This window comes from Trichosurus vulpecula, chromosome 7 (genome assembly GCF_011100635.1).
Source record: "Trichosurus vulpecula isolate mTriVul1 chromosome 7, mTriVul1.pri, whole genome shotgun sequence".
Taxonomy (NCBI): Eukaryota; Metazoa; Chordata; class Mammalia; order Diprotodontia; family Phalangeridae; genus Trichosurus; species Trichosurus vulpecula.
Window position 1 is genome coordinate 197,710,636 of NC_050579.1, and position 17,893 is coordinate 197,728,528.

Consider the following 17,893-nt stretch of genomic DNA (forward strand, 5'->3'; position numbering starts at 1 on the left):
TTTTTTAAATCAAATTGACAAAAGGTTTATCAATTTTATTTTTTTTCATAAAATCAGCTCTTAGTTTTATTTATTAGTTCAATAGTTTTCTGGATTTCAATTTAATCTCTCCATTTTAAGTATTTATAATTTGATATTTAATTTGAGATTTTCAATTTGTTCTTTTTCTAGTTTTTTCAGTTGCATGTCCAATTCATTGATCTCCTTTATTTTATTCACGTAAGCATTCAGAGATATAAAACTCCCCCTAAGAACTGCATTTGCTCTATCCTATAAGTTTTGGTATGTTTTCTCATTACTGAGACATTGAATGAATTTACTGATTGTTTCTATGATTTGTTGTTTGACCCACTCATTCTTTAGGATTAGATTATTTAGTTTACAATTAGTTTTTAGTGTATCTTTCCATGGCCCTTTATTACATATAATTTTATTGCATCATGATCTTAAAAGGATGCACTGACTATCTTTGCCTTTCTGTATTGGATTGTGAGGTTTGTAATGCCCAGTACGTGGTCAGTTTTTGAGTATGTGCCATGCACCACTGAGAAAAAAGTATATTCCTTTTTATCCCCATTGAGTTTTCTCCAGAGGTCAATCATATCTGCCTTTTTAAAAATTCCTCTTTATCTCCTTAACTTCTTTCTTGTTTATTTTGAGGTCATATTTATCAAGCTCAGAGAGAGGGAAGTTGAGGTCCCCCGCTAGTATAGTTTTTCTGTCTATCTCTTCCTGTAACTCCCTTAACTTCTCCTCCAAGACTTCATTGTCTATGATGCCTTTTAGCAGGATATAGTTTCCTTCTTTATCTGTTTTAATTAGATCTATCTTTGCTTTTGCTTTGTCTGAGATTAGGATTGCTACCCCTGCTTTTTTTTTACTTTAACCGAAGCATAATATATTCTACCCCAGCCTTTTTACCTTTGCCCTGTGTGTATCCTCCCATTTCATATGTGTTTCTCGTAAATAACATATTGTAGGATATGGTTTTTAATCCATTTTGCTATCTGCCTCCATTTTTGGGAGAGTTCATCCCATTCACATTCACAGTTATGATTACTATTTGTGTCTTTTTCTCTATCCTATCCCCCCCCCCCAATTTGTGCTTTTATTTCTCCCTTCTCCCTTCCCATCCTCAAAAGGTTTGTTTTTGGCCACTGCCTCCCTCAATTTACCCTTGCTATCAACACCCTCGCTTATCTTACCCTTTTCCCTTACAACTTCTTCCTTCTGTTCAAACCACTCCCCTTTCTTTCCCCTTCCCCCTCCTACTGCCTGTAGGACAGGTTTTATTTCTATACTCATCAGAGTATGTTATTCCCTCCCTGAACCAAATCCAATGAAAGTAAAGTTCAAACACCACTCTTCTCCCTCCCTTCTTTCTCCCTACTATAATATGTTTTTGTGCCTCTTTAGGCTATGTAATTTACCCTTTTTCAGCTCCTCCTTACATCTTCTCCCAGAACAGTTTCTTTGTACTTCTTAGTTATTTTTTATCCTCACATCAGTTAATTTATATTCATACTGTCTGTCTATGAATATGCCTTTTATTTTGTTGTAATAACAATACTAGTCTCAAGATTAACATATATAAAACAATATAATCCTATATTAGGATATAAACAATTTGCCCTTATTGAATAACAAGGTTTTTCCCCTTGTTTATTATTTATGTCTCTTTTGAGTTTTGTATTTCAAGATCAAATTTTCCATTTGGCTCTGGCCTTTTCATCAGGAAGGTCTGGAATTCCCTTATTTAATCGAATATCAGTCTTCTTGCCTGAAAGATTATGCTCAATTTTGCTGGGTGGTTGATTTTTGGTTGTAGTCCAGGATCCTTTGCCTTTTGGGATATCATATTCCAATCACTCTTATCTTTTAATGTGGAAGCTGCAAGGTTCTGTGTGATCCTGACTGTAGTTCCACAATAGTTCAATTCTTTTACTTTCTCACTGCTTGCAGTATTTTCACCTTGACCTGATAATTCTGGAATTTGGCTACACTATTCCATGGAGTTTTCAATTTTGAATCTCTTTCAGGGGGTGATGGGTAGATTCTTTTGATGATTATTTTACCCTCTGGTACTAAGACCTCAGAGCAATTTTCTTTCTTGATTTCTTGGAAGATACTGTCCAGCCTCTTTTTTTTCCATCATGGCTTTCTGGCAGACCAATAATTCTTAGATTGTTTCTGCTGGATCAATTTTCCAGGGCAATTGTTTTCCAATGAGATATTTTATGTTTTCTTCTATTTTTTTCATTCTTTAGATTTTGTTTGAATGATTCTTGTCGCCTCATAGAGTCATTAGCTTCTACTTGCCCAATTCTAATTTTTAATGAATTGTTTTCTTCATTTAGCTTCTGTACCTCCTTTTCCATTTGGCCAATTTTACTTTTCAAGGAGTCATTTTCTCCAATTAAGTTCTGGACCTCCTCAACCATTTCACCAATATTACTTTTTAAAGATTTGTTCTCATCAGTGAATTTTTTCCATTTTTTCTCTTACCTTTCTAATTTGGCTTTAAAAATCCTCTTTAAATTCTTCCATGAATGCTTTTTGGGCTTGAGATCAGTTGATATTCCCTTTTGAGGTTTACAATGTAGGTATAGTGTCAATGTTGTCCTCTTCTGAATTGGAATTTTGATCTTCCCTGTCTCCATGATAAGAATCAGTGGTTCTTGTTTTTCTGGATTGCTTCTTCATGGTGGTTGCCTTTTTTCCTGGCTGTTTAAGTGGATCTCTGCATCTGGGGCCCAGGGGCCTCTGTCCCAAGCTTTTTGTGTTTGGAGCTGGGGGCCTGGTTACTGGCTTTGTGTGCTGTGGCCTCTGGTTTTGTCAGCTAGAGGCTATATAATGCTGCTGCTCACCTGGTGCTGAGCTGAAGCTGGCTAGTATGTGCCAAGGATCGAGGCCCAGTGAAGTCTTTCTGAGAGTTCGCAGGGTGATCACAGTGCAAAGTGTGGGGGAGGGGTGGTCTGGCTGCTGGAAGTCTCCTCTTCCCCTAGGGCTGCACTATAACATGGGGGTCTCAGCTCTTGTCTAGACTTGTGTCTGCTAATTTCCCTGGCTGAGCAAAGGCATGCCTTGGTCCTGGTGTTGTTTGACTGATTCTTGATCCTTCATAGCTTCGACTTGCCCAATTCTAATTTTTAATGAATTATTCTCTTCAGTTAGCTTTCATACCTCCTTTTCCATTTGATCAACTTTTCATTTTAAAGAGTTATTTTCTACAGAAAGGCTCTGTACCTCCTTATCCATTTGGCCAATTTTACTTTTTAAAAAATTGTTCTCCAGCAATTCTTTTTTCTTTTTCTTCATTTGTATTTTTATAATCATTGGTCAATTTTTCTTCTACCTCTCTAATTTGGTTTTTCAATTCCTTTTTTAGCTCTTCCAAGAATTCTTTTTGGTCTGGACACTAATTCATATTCCCTTTAGAGGTTTCAGAAGTAGGTATAGTGTCAATGCTCTCCTCTTCTGAATTCATATTTTGATCTTCCTTGTCCCCAAAGTAAGATTCTATGGTCTTTACTTTTCTAGCCTGCTTCTTATTCATGATAGTTGTCTTTTTCCTGGCATTTAAAGTGGATCTCTGCTTCTGGGGCACACAGGGCTCTGTCTCATGCCTCTTGTGGTGGGAGCTAAGATCCTGGTTTCTGGCTTTCTGTGCTGCAACCTCTGGTTCTGTCAGCTAAAAGCCACTGCTCATCTGGTACTGAGCTGAAGCTAGCTGGTGTGTGCTGAGGTCAGGTCTTTCTGTGTTTCCCCAAGGTTACACTAAAGCTCACAGCATGAGGTATAGGGGGAGGGGTAGCCTGGCTGCTGGAAGTCACCTCTTCCCTTAGGGCTGGATAGGCTCAGGCACTGGTGGACATTGGTGCTGGTGTCTGCCAATTCCCCTGGCTGTGCAGAGGCACACCTGGGGTCCTGGTGTCAGTGCTTGCCAGCTCCACCCCCCTGGGGCTCAGGGTCTTCTGTTAGTCTGCTGAGGTGGGGCTTGCTGGAATGACTCTGGTCCTGCCTTGGACCCCGTTAGCCACCACAAGAGGGACCCTTTCCTTTGATCTCCCTAGCCTCTAGAGCTAAAAGACTGTTGTACTCTTAGGATCTACTATTCCAGGATTTTTCCTGGGGCTGTATTCTCTAGGTTTTTCAAGGTTAATGAGGGGAGAATGAGAGCACTTACTTTACTCTGCCATCATGACTCCTAGAAGTTCAAGTATGTGACTTGTCTGTGGGCTGATACACCCAGGAATAACTGCTGCCACTGGCACAGGCCCTGCACTTCTGTCTCACCCAGTTCTGAGAGATCCCCATCCTGAGCTGAGAGGTTTGGGGCTCGCTACTGTTATTTGTAGTTGAGTTTGTCAGGGTTGAGCCCCCTTCTGCTCAATCTGCTGGTGTAGCCCACACACTCTGCGATCACACAGCTGGGCACAAGAAATCCTTCCTGTCGACCTTCCCTGCCTTTCCTGGCCTGGAAATCCATCACGCTCTATCTCCCAGTGGCTTCTCCCTCCTCAAAATTTGTTCAAATTCACTTGTTAGGGGGCCCAACAGAATTTATGGAAGAGCTCTGGTGAGTTGCTGCTTTTACTGTGCCATCTTAGCTCCCCAATTGAGGAGATATCTTTTAAGCAAGGCTTAGAGGATAGGGAGAATTTCACTAGACTGAGATGGTGAAAGGGACATTACAGGCATAGGGAATGGTGTGTCCCAAACAAGGAAGGACATTAATGTTTGTGGATGAAATGCAAGTATTTCATTTTGGCTGGAACATATATGAAGAACAGTGATATAAAACGAGATTCAAAAGATAAATATAGGCCAGGAGAATTGACATACCAAGAGAGTTGCTAGATGGATGGAAAGGCATTTATTTAGTGATTACTATGTACCACCTCCACTCCAAATGTTCATTATGGACTATTTGTGCCAAATCTGTGGTAAAGCCTTCTGAGCTTATATTGGTCTGATCAGCCAAAGTCTGACACACTGTACCTTGACCCCAACATAATGATGCCACTTTGGTCCTCTTCAAAGATGGAGTACAACAATTAACCACTATGTGCCAAGTATGAATGAAGCAAAAACATAAAAACATATTAAAATGAAAGAAATATTATTATACACATGGCATTATTATACACATGGTAGAATGGCACCTAAATGGAACAGTGGAACTGGAGATAGGACAATCAGGCACTTGCTAGCTGTATGATCCCTGGTAAATCACTTAACCTCTTCCTGAGTATCTATGTCTGTCAAATGCAAATAATAACAGTATCTACCTATGAGGGTTATTATGAAGATAAAAGGGCTTGGCAGATTTTAAAACAAAATATAAATATCTATTATTATTAGAGGGCTAGGTTTGAATTCAGAAAGAACTGGGTTTAAACCTCTCTCTGTCACTAGTTGTATGATCCTGGCAAGTCACATAACATTTCTGACCTCAGTTTTCTTACCTGTATAGTTAGGGGGCTGGACTAGATGGCCTCATTGAGCCTTTTCATACCTGTATGATTCTATGACTGCAACTCTGAAGTTCCATTTTAACTCTAAATATATGAAGAACATCATCACCGACACAACACCAACATCGGTGATACGCGTAGCATCTACTCTTAGTAGAATGGAGTTGTGAAAAGAACAGCTCTCCAGTGAGCCACCCAACCAAATTCAGAATGAAATGAAGCTGTTAAAAAGAATCCAACATAGTGCAACAAATAGAAGAGAAATTATACAAAGCCCTCTGAAACAAATAACTGGATAAGGAGTTATGCTATTAGTATGATACACCTTCCACAATCAACAAAGCTATGGATTTAGGTGTGTTTTCTTGACTGGAGAAAACATCAGGTTAGTGCCTTGTAGTAACATATTGATGTAATGTCGGGAACCATCATTCTCTAGTCCTCTTCCCCTACTTTTGTCCCCTAGTATGAGAGCAGAGTATTTCTATGTAGTGAAGCACAAACACTCCAGGATGCTGAACTTGGCTTCATCACAATGTAGAAGTTTACCTGGAAGCTGTTTTGTTAAGAGATAAAAAGATGCTTAAAGGAACAAAAGTCTGGATTCGGAGAGAGAAAAACAGTTTTGCCCACAAGAGTCTTGATCCTGTAGATGAAGTCAGTTGTAAAGTTTTGTTTACAAATTTGCTTTTTTCCTCTTCGGGAACTAAACATCTTTGGGAAACTATTGATAAAGGGAATCTATTGTTCTTGTTAATTCTTAATATGAAATTTTGAAAGAGATGCTGCAAGATATATGTCTAGTTCTGATAAGTTCTCTGTGAAACACTGGTGCCTATTAGTCTTCCAGTGTTTGTGATGAATAATGTAGAGATTGAACTCATGCCCCACAGAGAGATCCCTTTCTCTCTTTCCCTCTTTCTCTCTGTTTCTGCCTTTCTGCCTCTCTCTCCACCTTACTAAGATATGAACCTTTAGGGAAATGTATATTGAAATTTTCTAGCTTGGTTGGATACATTTAATGAGTTAGGTACTTTTCTTTTCAAAACTTTCATAGCTAGCCTGCTAGAGGGCAACAAAAAAATATTAAATTTAAATGCATAAAAAGTCATCACAAATGCTGGATATTTATAAATGCTATTTTTTAAAAAAAAATTGAACTTACATATAGCAAATAATTTCTACTTATCAGCTAGTTATAAGATATGGATATGCCTAGATAACTATATAACAAATAACAGTAACTTCAAATAATAGTGAGTGCATTTAACACTCAGCAGGTCAGGATTTAAACTTTTCCCTGTTTTCTGTTGTAATTACACCTAGTAGATCAATTATCTCAACTAGAACAAAGAATCACAGAATAAAAAAGTTAAAAAGGATCTTATAGTCTGTATTGTCCACCTCACCTCATTTTTATGGATTCAGGAATCCGAGGCATGGAGAGGTTAAAGGTTTTGCCCTAAATAACACAGTGAATCACCCAGGATGGGGATGGGAATTTGACCCTCAGTTCTCCTGTTTATTAATACAGTAGTCATTTAAAGCTACTAAAACTAATAGAAATGAGTAAGTCCCTTTAACTGGGAGAGAGCAGAATAGGAGAGAGAAAAGAGAGAGGGGAGAAGAAGACAAAGACGAAGACGAAGACAAAGTAGAGAGAGAGAGACAGACAGAGAGAGAGAGAGAGAGACAGAGAGAGAGAGAGAGAGAGAGAGAGAGAGAGACAGAGAGAGAGAGAGAGAGAGAGAGAGAGAGAGAGAGAGAGAGAGAGAGAGAGAAACCAACAGAAAAAAGCCTTGGGCTCTAAGGATAATGTTCTTTTGGGATTAGAACTTCTCTCTCTCAGGGAGCTATCCAAGGTTACTGAAGTTACTGAAATCCTTCTATTTAAAAGGGACAAAGCCTTACTCTCTTTTGACTGATTATTTTACCTCTGTCAGTTAAGAAACCTACCTGGTAAGTTTTCTACTTCCCTTAGAATCAGTATTAGCCACTTAAATTTGTTTACATATATCTGGCCTATTTTTCACTTACAAGTCAAAGGTTGCAATCAGTTAGAGCACCTAAGCCACATGTCCCAGTTCCCACCTTGTGTTCAATTAAGACATGGGATATGGTTGTTATTGTTGTTGTTTGTCCTTCATTCTCAAAGAGGACAAAAAAATTTGGAACCTCTTTTGGTTGCCTAGAAAAAACCTCAGTCATTCAAAGAATATAGACCTATCCTCATCCTGGTTAATCAATAATAATGCAGCTTACACTCCAGTCCAGCTCCACCTATATCCAACAACTAGATTCCTTGAACATCATTTTTGATGGTACTGGTGCTCAGCTGATTCAGGTTACTGGAAGACCTTATATAAATTCACCTGAAGCCTGCCAGGGTGAGATTATAGGAATGCAGGTTGGGGGTTTTATATGTAAAGAAACAGAGAATTTTCTAGATGATTTATAGAAGTATTCTAGTCTGATTGTTAAATGGCTTCTTTCATGATAATATATGTATGTATACATACATATATATATATACATATTATATATATTCTTTAGTTAATTATCATCTGTATAGGTAGGTTGGTAGCTCACATCACATACAAATATGTTATTATAGCTCTATGGCCCCTGGAATTCAGGAACACAAAAGGAAATTGAGATCTACAGTGGTTTTCCATCAAGTTGTAGAACAATTGTGAAAGCTTCAGTCAAATAGTATATACTGTTCCCCAGGGTGTCCTGGAATAGCTCAAGTCTAATTCTCATGCCACAGTTGCCCGTTTCACTCCTCCCAGGCATACTTACTCATAGTCCCCTTGGTTATATGGTCACACATATACCTCTGAGACTTCTCCCATGCTATGCCAAGTGCCACAAGAACTGTCTGTTACAAACCACCAAGCCATCACACAGATCATTCTTGAAATCTTGTTGTCTCCACAAAATCTTTTTGTGTCAGAAGAGTCATGAACCATGTAATGGTGGGCATGGAAATCCCCTGGGTTCTCCATATGAATCCCCATAAATGCAACTTACCTTTGAAGGTTACTTTTTCATCCCTATACTTCAAAAGATCTTTTATTTCACTTCTCTCTACTTATGCATATCACAATACCTTTATTCTTTAGTCAATAGTATGTAATAGTTGCTACGGTGAAAAAAATTATACATACAATACATACATATATATATATATATATATTTTACTATGAGAAACCATTTGGTGAAAGGTGTCTCTAAACTTATCTAGGCTAGTTCTTATTAAGGCAAACAAGGAATTTGTTGGTAGAACTGTACTTAGTCCTTTTTTTCTATTAGTAATATCTGCCAGAGTTTCACTGGCATAGAGCTTTTGAGAAGTCAGAGTCATTTGTATGTCATAATGAGCCATTAAAATAAATTTTTAGGGGAGTAATCTTGAAATGTACTCTAAATATCTGTTTGTATATTCAATATTTTGCTGTCATTTAATGCTTTTCACAGTCTATCTTTAACTTCCTTTTCCATTCTTTTTACACATTGCCTCCCTTCACATACCCAACAGTCCAGCAAAAACGATTTTTTCATTGATCCTCAAACATGACACTCAAGTTCCAAAATCTATGCCTTTGCATTATTCTGGAATTCTGTTCCTTTTTATCTTTGATTCTTTTAATCCAAAATATCCTTCCAGGCTCAGTTCAAATACCAGTATTTAGTGGTATTTTGTGATCCTTTGAGTGACTGATGTCTTACCCTTCAAATTACTTTATGTTTATTATTTATCAATTTTGTATATTCCTATGTACATGACTGTAGGACAAGAACTAGGATTGTTTCATTAAAATTTCTTTAAAGAAAGAATTCTTAACTTTTGTTTTCATCATGGATCCCTTTGATAGTCTGTGACATATATACCTCTTCTCAGAATAGTGCTTTTAAATAATTTAAGAAAATTCCAAATTTCATTTAGAGGTTGCTGAAAATACAGATTTTTTAAACCAGTCAAGGTAACAGCCATTCCCCAAGAAAACTATCTGCCATCTAATCCAGAGTCTGTTTCTATACAGGATGTTGACCATGATACCAGTATAAATACACATACATAAGACTTCTAAAAATGACGGCTACTGTCACCTTTTACAAGAAAAAATGCTATGAAAATGTCAAATATTTGGTGTAGTACATCTGATCTTAATAACATAGTCTCTTTGTGCCCCTAGGTAACATGTTAAAATCAGAAATTACAGAGAAGGTAGCAATCTCTATTTTTAAAGGGAAATTAGTTATCAACATTTATTTATACTAATGAATAAAGTAACAGATCCAGTGTGATCATATATATGCATGCATGCACATGTATGTATATATGTAATTATATATTCAATTCAATAAACATTCATTAAAGTGCCTACTGTGTGCCAAAAACTATGTTAAGCACTGGGGATACAAATAGGAAAAGACTGTGCCTGCCCTCAAAGAAATGACAATCTAGTGGGGAAAAAAGATTCATAATAGGAAGCTGAAAGAGGGAAAGGGCAACAAAGGGCACTTGACACAGGGGCATGATGTTCTTTGGAGTTGAAACCAAGCAGAACTGCTGATGGAAAGTGAAGGGTTACCTGGAAAGTTCTGAAAGTTCAGAACCCTCTACAAAGAGAGACTTTAGCAGGAGTTTACTGTTCCACCTTCCAGCCCTCCAAAGATGAGAGGCAACTAAGGCAGTTGAGACATCGAGTATGGAAGCTGGAGTCAATCAGCATAGTGATGAGATTTCAGGTGATCATTATATATGCCTACATAGACAAATATGCACACACACGTGCATACAAATATATGTGTATATACCTATACATACCACATAAGTGCTACTTGCTTGCTTACTGATATTCTGTAGTCTCACCACTCCATAGAATTATTTGTTCTGTGTAAGCAATGTAGCTATAATATAAATAGCCACCCGACAATTTGGCTCAACATTATATTTGTGTGTTTGTGTGTATGTGTGTGTGTGTGTGTGTGTATTTTACTATGCATACAACTTTTAAGGATAACAACAAAGCAGCTTAGCCACTTGTTATCTCTATTAATCAATTTAAATATCTAAGACTGTCAGTCATATTAGTACATGACAATAATCCAATGTATTTGGGAGGCTAACTCTGGTGGATCCCTTGAGCTCAGGAGTTCTGATCCACAGTATGGATAAAGCATTAATAATAAATAATAAAGCATGGATAAAGTAGGGGTTATGAGATCACCTATGGAGGGGTAATTTGGCCTGGGTTGGAAATGGAGACCAAAACTCTTACTCCAAACCATAGTGGGACAGACAGTGAGTAGCCACTGAACTTCTACTCTTAAAAATAAATTAATTAATTAATTAACAATTGAGCAAATGAATAAATGTCCAAGACCTTAATGTGAAAAGTTTAGTAAGAAATTAAAACTTACCTCCTCATCTTTTAAAATACTGGAAAGCCCAAAACAGAGAGAAAGAAATGGGAAGACATCTTGAACATACAAACAGAAGTTTCCCTAAAGTATAAAAATATAAAATACCAGGTCATCATGTATGCAAACTCTCGCCATTATAATTCCTTGCTTTCTAATGGCATCAATGGCAAAATCATCGGGGTTATACTCCTGGGGAATTAGAATTAATCATGAATCAGGGAATCAGAAGCATCTACCCCATTGGTGCTATCCGAATTTGCTAATCTAGGCACATATTTGTGCTATATTTCTTCAAAAATAGGAAACAAAATGCGTCTATGTGACCATTGCTTTCTTTTTGTGCTAAAAATAACAAAGTATTTTTCAGTGCCTGGATTTTTAATGAGTGCGTACTTAGATAGGGTTTAAGGGAGGGATTTATTAATTTACTCACGTTGGCAAAAACTAGACATAGTGCTGGCACAATCTCAGGCAGCTCAGTAGCTTCCTGCCAGATTTACAGAACAGGACAATCTTCATGGGATTAGTTTTCCACCTAGAATGTCAAGTGTACAAGCTGTCTGTTAATTACACACCTAACACAGATACTGGTGATAACTGACTAACTCATATGGTGCAGGTAAGGAGAAGTTGATGGAAAATCAGACTTCTACTAAATTACATGCATTTCATAAAAAGGACGTTTTGGAAAGAGAGATGGATTGAGATGAATCCTGAAACCAAAAATTATGGGAGTTGCTCATTCTTCTCACAGGATTCAGGAAGCCAAAAGTTTTGCCAGGCATGGAGGGCCCAGTTTCAAAAGTGCCTGATAAAATAATTCCTTGTATTTGCATGCAGTTTTTCTTCAGAGATGTCATTGGCTCTCTTCCAGAACAAACAACAGCAAACAATAACATATGATTGGTTTTAAAAAGTATAGTGTTAGTTTTAAAGTATCTTAAAATAGATTATGGGATTGAGCTGCTATAACATTAAATTACATGTGATTTGGGTGGATCTCAGGGTATTCATTCAGATTTCCAGAGGAATAATAACAGCTCCCAGCTAACATTTATATTTACCACTAAGTTTTCCAAATCATTTTGCAAATATCTCCTTTATCCTGCCAGTGATGCTGAGAGGTAGGTGCTGTTTTTATCCTCATTTTACAGTTGAGGAAAGTAAAGCAGACAGAGATAAAGTGTCTTACCCACAGTCACCTGACCAGGAAGTATCTGAGCCAGGATTTAAGCTCAAGTTTTCCTGACCCTAGTTTCCATCCATGGTGTCACCTAACCACCTTATGGGAAAAAAAAAGGAATAACATATTTGCTCAACTGAATAGTGGAACTACACTTAATTTGTTTTAATAATGACAACTGACATTTATATGATGTTTTAAAGTTGTTGAAGCACTTTCCAAGTATTATCTCATCAAAGCTTCTCAATGACCACAGGAGCTAATTACTCCAGGAATCATTATCCTCATTTTATAGATGAGGAATCTGAGGCTCAGATGAAACTGACATGACTTGTCCCAGGTTGCACAGCCAGTAAGTAACTGCAGTGGTATATGTCCTGAGCTCTTTCTGACTCCAAATTCAGCGCTCTATCAAGCATGTCATATTGTCCTACTTTGCCACTCTTCACCACCAAAATAGAAAAAAAGGCTCGTAATATTCCACCAATGGCAGCATTTTCATAGAGGCGTTTTCCTTTTGAAGAATTGGCTAGTAGGCATTATTCAGGCAGAACTATATCTACTTTACCGCATCATCAATCAAGATTTCACTGAAATTATTGGATGCATATTGGTTTGATCACCAGCTATCTGGCTAACCTAAAGGGCATTTGCTCCACTAGGAGAAAGTGCTTACCAGAAAGGTTTGGATTTGAGGCTAGAATAGGACCAAAGACTTACAGCTAACTGCGGAGATCTGCTCTGGTCTCAGTCAGACTCCTATATGGGTGAGTCAGTTTTAAAGAAGCACCTTCTAGGGTTCTATGCCACTCCAAAGATTCTGGGACAGTCCCACCTGGTTTAGGGGATGTCTGGAAATAAGAGGTGGGTATAAATAAGGGGTTAAGAGGAAACAGAAGGAGGTTGGAAGGGAACCTGGCAGCTTTTTATATCTTGAAAGCTCTAACTGAAGGGAACTTTAGTAGTATAACCAGCCACTTCAGGTGGCTTCCCTGATCCAAAGGTAGCAGTCTCAGGACCACCACAGTTACCCTGAGTTATGTGTTGATGGACACATACTTTCAGTGGAGTGTCAGTCAACAGCTCCTGGAGCAATTAATTCACTAGATGGTGCCCCTCACAGCCAGAGTGATCAGTATGCAATTATTGGTCTGCATTCTATGAATTTTGGTGTTCCTTGGAGTGAGTGATTTATTTGCCTGCTACAATGTCCTTTCTTACAAATACCCAGATCACCTTGACTTGCATACATACACACATACATAATACACACAAATACATACATACATGTCTTATGTATCATATGTATATATGGGGTCCATCTCCAGTTGTCCTCATCTAAAGCTTGCCACTGGACCCAGCTGGCTGCAGAGGAGAGAAAGTGAGGTTAGTGACTTTGCACAGCCATCCCTCATTTAAATCTAATTCACTTGAAAGTCATAGCATCAACTTCCTGATGTCATGGTTCTCTGTGAGAATGAAGGACAAACAACAACCTGTGAGTAGTCCAAACTTCCCCAATGGGGACCCAACTGGCCAGTTCCAGCAGAGCAACACAGCTCCTTCCTTCCTTCCTTGCTCCTTCATTTTTTCTCCCCTCCTCTCCCTCTCTCCTCCCCTCTTCTCCCCTCCTTTCCCATTCTCTTTCCCTACGCTTTCCCCTTCCCCTTCCCTCCTTCCTTTTCCTTTGTCCACATAGGGTATCACACCCTTACCAGCAAGTGTTCTGCCCAAAAGAATGTAAATTTTGATGGCTGAAACCTAGCATGATATCTTGGGGTTTAAGGGCTAGATTTCTTTCTCAATGACTATGACTTAAACCCAATTGTTCACTCTGGCTCTCATTAATTGGCCAATTATAGGTCCCTGCTGAAGCCCCACTTAGTGTTCATTCTTCTGGCCCTGATGGCTCCAAGTGAATGTAAAAGGCAATTATTTCTGTTTTGACCAGAAACCCTAAGGGTCTTCCCCTCCCGGATTGATTTTTTTTTGATTACATAAAAGGGGACATTCCTTGGTTCATTTCTTACCTAGCCTTAATCACTGAATGGGTATTGCCTCAGTCAAAGTGAGAACTCAGAAAGACCTTACCTTAAAAAGGACAAAGTCTCCCATTGAATCGTCACCAGTCATTCTGATCTATATCTAGCCACTCCACCCAGATGGCTCTGAAGGAGAAAGTGAGTCTGGTGACTTTGCACAGCTCTCCCCCTCTTAAATCCAATTCACTTGCAAGTCTTGGCATCACCTTCCTGATGTCATGGTCCTCTTCAAGAACAAAGAACAAACAGCAACTAATTTTATATATATACATATACATATATATATGTATATATATATATGTATGTGTGTGTGTGTGTGTATATATATATATATATATATATATATATATATATATATATATATATACATATACATATAAACGTATTGCACAGAACCTGGAATCTCATTGTTTTGGGGAACTTCTGAGACTAACCTCTTCCTCCCACTATCAATCAAGATCATCTTTGCAACATGTAGTCTTTTAAAGCCTTGTGGACTATGAATAGTTAAATGATATTCTTAAAGTCATATAATGTGTGTCAGAAGCAGTACTTGAATAGAGATCTCATGCCGATTAAGCCAGTTCTTTATCCATTACACTCTGCTGGCCAATATTTAGCTGTCACAGATACCAGTTCAATGACAAACTAATGCTGGCTTCTAAATGTTGGCAAACTGAAGTCACTAAATCCCATTCTTAGCTCATTCTGATTGCTGAGGCTACATTTTCCCTTATTTCTCTTGAGGAACAGTTTTATATGTCGTGAGATCTCTCCCCCTCCCCTGTCATTATCCTTTCCCCCCTCCAGTATTGTACTTGCTTGGAAGAGATCTCTCTGCTTTTATGAATATATGGTTTTATAAAATGGATGGATGAATGAATGAATGTAAGATAAGCATTTATTAAGTGCTCATTATGTGCCAAGCATGGAACTAAGTCTTGAGTCTACTACTATTGCTGCTGCTGCTTCTTCTTATGCTAACATGAACATGTTGTTTACTGTTCTAAATTTGTTACTTATATTATCTCATGTAATCCTAACAACTAGGAAGTAGAAGCTATTATTATTCTCATTTTTCAGAAGAGATAACTGAGGCAACCAGAAGTTAAGAGTCTTGCCCAGGCTCACACAGGTAAAACTCAGATCTTCATGACTCCAGTCCCAGTGCTTACCTACTATGCCATGTAAAAGACAGAGTCTGAGCCCTCAGAGAGCTTATTGTAACAGGGAAACATAATACATATAAAGAAGCAGTGACAGTGGTAGAGATTCCTATCAAGTGAAAGGAATGATGAGGTTGAGTCATAGGACTCTCTCCAGAAATAATGACAGTGTTGTTGGAAGTTAATGGAAGTACTATTAAATCCTCAATATATGAAGAAGAAGGTTTGGATGTTTAAATATTTTTATTAATATATAAAATATAAATATTTTAATGTGCAGCCTGAACTCATTCAGCAACAAGGTAACTTTTAAAAATTCTGTTTGTAGATTATTGTATTTAATTATTGCATAGTTTAGGCCCTATTTTCACCCCCCCACACACACACATACACCCCAAGAGCTTTTCTAGAACAGGTACTGTCTTTTACCTTACTTTTTATCCCCAGAGCTTAGCACAATGCCTGCCCTATAGTAGGCACTTAATAAATCTTTATTTACTGATTAAGTTGGTCCAAAGTAGAAGTTCTAAAATGGAGGGCATTAACTCTCCCAGGGACTGGTGACATTTTTCTAGTGGTCTGGTCCAGGGATACTGTTCTAAGTGGGAGAAATCAGGTTGCCAATAAAAATATGCTTAGTCAATAAAGGCTCTGAAATGTGGTCCGTATTAGGTGTTGTGTACTGGTGAACAATATTTATTGTAACTTTTTTATTCACTCTCAAACTACTATTTGAAAAGATTACATTCCCTACACCCTTATAATGAGTATTATTCAACAAACCTTAATGAGTGGCTGGTATGTACAGGACATTGAGCTGCACACTGCTAGGAGATACAAAGAGGCCCCTTTTCTCAAAGAATTTACCATCTAGTTAGGGAGACAGGGAATACAGCTAAAAAGCAAATAATAATATTAGGCAGCATATGGAATGCATATGTAGTTTGAGTTTCTCTTCAAAAACTTTATTTGTCTTGCAAATGAGAGCAAAAAAAAAAATCCTAACAGTGCATTTGTGAAATGCTTGATTGCCCTATTTCTAAGAAACAGGTCTCTGGGATAATAAATTAAATCAGCATTCTTAGCTACTCAGATGACATAAATATTTTCTCACCAAACTCTGGATATATTGCAAAGTGCTTATGTAGTCAGCTGCTTCCATCTTGTTCTGCAGTCTAAAGTTTTTCAAAATGGATGTCCTCCTTTTTGAAGTCCTGTTCATCTTAAACAAAACAAGACAACATGCACACACACACACACACACACACACACACACACACAGGCTCAAGTTAGTTCAGTTCTCTGCCTTTGTCTCTTTTTTCATTAGAACTTTGATAAGATTAAGGATGCAGGTGAGATTAACTTTCTTATTTCTTGAAATAATTTTACTTAATAATTATCTATATTTTAATAAATCAAAGATGGTAAGGGTTGTAGCATTACAGCTTTAGAGATGGAAGTCACTTTAGAGGTTGTTTTTAACCACCTCATTTTAATAGATGAGGAAACTGAGGCCTACAGAAGTTAAATAATTTGCCCAAGGTCATAGAGCCAGGAAGTGACATAGCTGAGATGTGAATACTGGCCTTCTCACTTAAAATGCAGCCATCTCTCCACTGCTCCAGTTCTCTCCCCCTCAGCTTTTCAGTTTCGTTTTATGTGTTGTCCTTCCTCATTAGAATGCAAGCTCCTTGATGGCAGGGATTGTTTTTCTTTTTGATGTTATTTTTATTTCCAGAACTTAGCAAAGCATCTGGTACATAATAATTGCTTAATATACTTGCTGACTGATTCATCATGCATTGATATGGGCCCTCCCTTCTACCACTGAAACTAAAATCTACTGGTTTTTCACTTTTCTCTTCCCTTATGCAACCCTACTCTTCATCCTCACCATGCCCTCCAGTTCCTTGACACCCCTATTCTCTTCCAAGCCATCTCCTCCGCACCAGACACTCTCTCCTTTTCTCCCCACTTTGACTTCTTGGTGAACCAATGCAGCTCTATGCTCTCTTGAATATAGGTACTCTCTTGAGTCCTATCTCCATTATCATATCACTCTATTACAGTCTTAGATAACTCCCTTTATTCATTGTCTTCATTCTTACACGTGAACTGCTGAACTAAGTTGGAGAAAATCATGCAACTATTCTGAATGGACCCAATACAAATTTATTACACACATTAATTTAATATTACATAATTTCAACTGGGCCCTCACTGCTACTAGGCAATCTCACTATACCTCTCTAATCAACTCACTGTCCCACTCTCCACTTTGCCTCTTCTAAACCTTTTATTCCCTCCTCAAATTTCTCATGGTTCTTTCTCCCTCTGCTCCCTCATCAAAGAACCTTTTCTCATATTTTACAGAAAAAATTGAGGCCATTTGTCATGAACTCCCTCTTCTCCCCTCTTCCTTATATCCTATCACTCGTGTGCCTTCTGTTACTTTCTCCTCCTCCAATCCCAACCCTGTTTCATGTAATAAAATAATCTTATTCCTTTCCAAAGCTAACTCCTTCACTTGTTTGAGTGATCAAATTCCATCCCATCTCCTCCAATGAATTTTCCCCTTTATCATACCCATTT